General features: G+C 35.0%; 1 pseudogene; it reads right to left on the bottom strand.

Annotated features, from left to right (window-relative positions):
- Positions 1-1,282: 1,282 nt before the first annotated feature.
- Positions 1,283-4,138, bottom strand: LOC104095284 (probable UDP-arabinopyranose mutase 2; annotated as a pseudogene).
- Positions 4,139-5,312: the final 1,174 nt, after the last annotated feature.

Genomic DNA, 5,312 nt, shown 5'->3' with positions numbered 1-5,312 from the left:
GCTCAGGTAAAATTTTATATATGTATAGGTATTTTACATAATAAAGCTGTTATAATTTGAGATTGGCACCCAAAGTCACAAATTGGCTCAAGGTGCTATGGTTAAAATGCTGTAGCCCCATGCCGAAGATTCAGTATCGACCCTCGTTTGATACACAATCTAGTTTATTGCCCTTTTGTCGTTACTTTGTTCCCCTTTTATCTTTTCTTTCTGCTCCTTTTGTTAATATCTTTTATTTGTTCATCTTTCTATTTCCTCTCTTGTACAAGTTCATTTTTATTATTTATTGAATTACATATTTGCTCCCTTTTTGTCTTAGATCTTCAATGTTTTATTTAAATGTGATTCTAGTTATTTCTCTTTTATCCATCTAATGTTAGTTTTTTCTTGATTTTTAAATTCTTATAGAATGATGGCATCCATTGACATAATATTAATCTAGCTATATGTAGATCAAAGGGTGTATTTACTAATTTAAAATTTTATTTTATGTTTTAATTACACAGCTCAATAGAATTTGAATCATGAGAATTAGATCGAATTGGACAAAGTTTTTCGGTTTAATGATCACATATTTATTTACGAACTCAAAATAGATCGAATCGAACCGAACCGAATTAATCCAAAATGGATTAAACTGACTAAACATACACCATAATTTAATCTCCTTCAATAGTAATATGTTTGCATTAAATACAGTGGCACCCATAGTAAACAAATCCTGGATCCGTGTTTGGGTTGGAGATGGCCTTAGTAATACATTGCAAGCCGTGGAATTAAACGAGAAATATAGTAAGGCTATATATACTAGACCTAACGCAATTCCACTATTCTCTGAACTAGCAAGTATAGTGGGAGTTTAGTGTATCGCACTATCCTTCTCAAGTACAGGTGAAGTAATAGCCCAACGGATCTACTGCAAGTATTTCAGTTTTGCAGTGTGTTTTATCAGCAACTAATAAGATTCATTGTCTAAAGATATTACATAAGAAACCTTTTTTAGTTTTATTATACATTGGGTGAATGGGAGAGGAAATAGAGAAGCGATTATAAGGTAAGGGATTGAATTCTCACAAATTTGATTTAAACTGATCCAGATATCCTGGACTTAAATCAACTAGGCTGCAAACTGGCCCAGTTAAATGGAGAGCAATACTTTCTTCTTCTTTTTTCAATCAGGGGAGCAGTACAATGTCAATGATGATCTAGATTACTTGACAAGGAATGAGCAGCAGTAGCAAATGCGAATTTAGAAGATACCACATGGGAGCTGCAGAGGGGCTAGAAAGCAATTAACCCATTTTATTCGCAATAAATAGCCTCAACTTTATAGAATATAAGTCTAACGAATAAATAACACAATGTCTCATAGAACGGAATACAATCCTCAACCAAAATTAAACATGTAAAATAAAATAGATAAATAAGTTACTCAGGCCTGCCCAACTCTACCTGTTAGGCCGTTAGAGAAAAAAGACCAAGAGCTAAATGCAATCTACTTTGCTTTGCCTTCCGAGATGGATAGCTTAGCCAAGTTTTCCCCAGTAGGATTGAGCTCATCCCAGGCTTCGATCCAAGTGGTCATGGCTTCTGCTAGCTTTGTGAAATAGGGATCTATGTTGGAAAGCTTATCCTTCACCTGTTTCGCGAGCTCGATGTAGCACTCCTGGACAGTTGTGCACTCTTTAGGAAGGGTTACAGTCTGGAAAAATGGGATGATCTCTTCTTGCCAGTAGATGCCTTTGTACTCCTTTTTGAGGTTAACAAAAGGGTTGCTTGCTTTGCTGTGCCAAATGTAGGGGAGACCAGTCTTGATTCCCAGGCCAAAGTGGTCACATATCACCTACAATGTTGATGATTCTATATCAGATTTCTTCGTCCATTAGATATTAAAATGACACTCTTAAGTAATTCCCATTTTAAACATTAGAACTCAACAGACAGATGAGACGTCTCAAGGTATCATACATGAGTAAGGGCTCTATTTACAAAGACAAATAATGATAGAAAAGATATAGACAAACAATACCTTGGTACACCAGCCAGCCCACATATCGTCGTAACGACCAATTGGCTGACCATCACCCATGAGCCCAAAGTACATTGCAGGTCCGATCAACTCACGGTTGAACGCCAAATTCATTCCACACATGGGAAATAAAGTGCCTTTGGGAATGGTCATAACTGCATCTACATACCTGGTGACAAGTACATAAATTGATATTAATTAGACAATAGAATTTTTCTGAGCAATGACCAAAGAGATAAGCTTTACAAATACTATAAAATTTGGATGCTCTAATTATTTCTGGCAAGCAGCCAGGAGCTACAACTATGACTAATCAGATAAGCTCTACAACTATTGTCTTATGGAAAGTGAACTTGCCTGGTGTTCCTCTCACGAGGCTTAACAAGTTGTGTGGGTGCATCATAGTCAGGGATGTTGAGCCAAAGCCCATGAGAAACAGCTGTGGCAGCCCCTTCACGCATACTGAAAGGGTATCCACGAACGAAATCTGCGCCCTCTCTGTATGGATCATACAGAGTGTTGAAGAAATGCGGGGTAGATGGACAAAGGAGGTTCTTAATGTGCTGTTCGAGCGCATTGATATCTTTGCCAGATGGGTCTTTGGCTACCTGCACATCAGCGTCACTTCAGCACGATTGCCAATAATTGCTATATGCCAAACAACATTAGATACTGAAGGTAGACTTTCTTCGATTATAGGATCATAACAAGATGATCAAATAGAACATACCCATTCAAGAAGCATTAAATAATTGAATGAATTAGTCAAAAAGGGGTGACAGAATATCTATGGCCCTATATAAGACCCAAGGTTCCATCATTAGAAAATCATCCCAAATATATCAAGGCCATTGAAATGGATTTCATCATTGACCTGGCAATGCTACAAATTACACGGTGAAATTGAATCAAGACCTTTTTTAACATCAGATCAGCAAAGGCTATCACATTAAGGTCTTCAAGTCCAAAGTAGGAAGTGTCATGATGGCTCAAATAGTAGAACATATAAAACTCATAAAACATCGACCTTTATGAACCTAAAAGGAAAGGTGAAGGAAAATAACAAGAGAATGAAGAAAGTAAAAAAGGTCTTGCACAAATGCACCAAGGCAAGCTACCTCTATCTATCCGTAAAACTACAGCAAAACGAGACCAAATGCTAATGCAGCAAAATAGTAAGATCATATCTTAACTAGTAACAGTATCCTAAAATAAGTTGGCAGTCCAATTAACTTCACATTTGGCATATAGATCAGCTAAAATCTTCACACAAAGACCATAGAAAACTTTACCAAAAGAAGCACTTAATAAATTAACATCAACAAACAACAATAGTTCAATTCCAAACTAGCTCGGATCTGCTAAATGAATCCCCTATACTTAAGAGACATACTACTCCCTAAAGAATGAAAAATTGCTACTTATACATCAAAGGGTCTGCAGACATGAAATATAACAACAGATCAACAAGATACACTTAATTGGACCTTAAATTTCTTGTCCAAATAAAAGTATATTCAATGTCATTCAGTTGAAGAGATCTATATAAACAAATACAACAAACCAGTGAAATCCCACATGTGGGTTAGGGGTAAATAACAAATCCTCTAAAAACTGGATCTTAAACCCCAAAAATTCATCAAGATCCTATTTTTCCTGCACAAAAAAAAAAGGTACAAGAAGGGCAAAAGAGGAAATTTGCAGTATACTCACAAAGCAATCATCATCAATGGTGTAGATATACTTCTTCTTGGAAACCATGTAACCAAAGCAGCGACAAGCAGAGTCTTTGAAAGAGATACAAGAAGCTTTAGGACCAAGAATCCTGTTAATATCATTCCTATTATAAAGCTCATAATCAAATCCTTCAGGGACATTAATGGTCTTAGAAGGGTCACCATCTTGTACAATGATTAAATGGTATGGTTGAAAAAAAGGTCTCCACATCTCAAGGAAATCAAGATTCCTGATTGTGGGTATCACTATATCAAGCTCATCTTTCAACAATGGTGTTGGGGTGGCCATGGCCTCTCAATCTGATGAATTTGAGAGAGTTGTGAGGTTTTTGGAGCTGAGTAACGGAAATTGTGAAGCTGTGTCCTATTTATATAGGGAGATTAACTGTCCAAAAGACAAGTTGTTAATTGTGACTAGATTCCTGTGTACCGATGTTTCGGGGAAGCTTATGAATGTATTTACTATTACTAAGTTAAGATTAAAAAATAAGGCTTTTTTGTTTTTTAGGTTGGATGGAATTTATTTATTTACTAAGGTGAAAATTTGTGAGATCTTGACAGAGATTTAAAAGTAGGAAGTATGTCTTAATTTAAGTTGCATTAAAGGTTGGAACTTTCTCTAAATTTTAATATTTTATTTATCAACAGATAAATTTTAATTTCATTATTTGAGATGGTAAATATTTGTCAGTACAATGTACAAGCGAACCCTTTTTCTGAAACTTTTATTTTCTAACCTCGCCTAGTCGAAAAAGATGTACTAATAAAGTTTGAAATTAATTAACTTGAAACTGTCAAAAAAGAATACTGGAGTTTCAATTTCAAACGCTCCTAAGTCCTAACCTACCCCCTCCTTAGTTGGGTTACCCTTCTCCTGATATTCACACTCTGACCTTCATCTGGAAAATTTTAACAAGTAATAAAAATCAGAGTTAAAAATTATTAAAGATGTAAAATATAATTAAAGGGCAAAGCTCCATTTGTTCCTAAAGTAGTGCTCCTACTAGCCATTTTATTAATAGTAAATGAACTCCAGTAAATAAGACTAACAGGTCAAACTTACCCTTTTTCTCTACAAATTGAAAGATGGGTCACGAAAGAAAAGTAGAAGTTTCGACTTGGTCATATTTCGTTTTACACGTTTCACTGAATTTCCTTTTCAGCTTTTGATGACTTGCAAAACTGAGAATTGTAACATTTACAGCTTAATTAACGAAAACTATGGAGCTATGCTTTGAAAAAGAACGTATTGGGACCCAATATTTACTCTAAATTAGTCTAAACGGATAAATACAAGAAGACATGTTTTTCTAAGTTAAACCATGGTTAGAACTTAGAAGTGATATGTATGTATTATTATAATTATAATATATGACTCTGAAGGTTAAAGTATTGTTCAATCTAGTGTAAATATCGAGCATTATTTTTGAGTATTTTATTAATATAGGCAGAGAGTGCAAAAGACAATGTTGTTACTTGTTAATTATGCCCGTAATTTCACTACACTGATGTTACAGCTATGTTTATGAATATATATTGGTACTACT

The sequence above is a fragment of the Nicotiana tomentosiformis genome, chromosome 11 (genome assembly GCF_000390325.3).
Source record: "Nicotiana tomentosiformis chromosome 11, ASM39032v3, whole genome shotgun sequence".
Taxonomy (NCBI): domain Eukaryota; kingdom Viridiplantae; phylum Streptophyta; class Magnoliopsida; order Solanales; family Solanaceae; genus Nicotiana; species Nicotiana tomentosiformis.
This window is presented reverse-complemented; position numbering and strand designations above follow the sequence as displayed.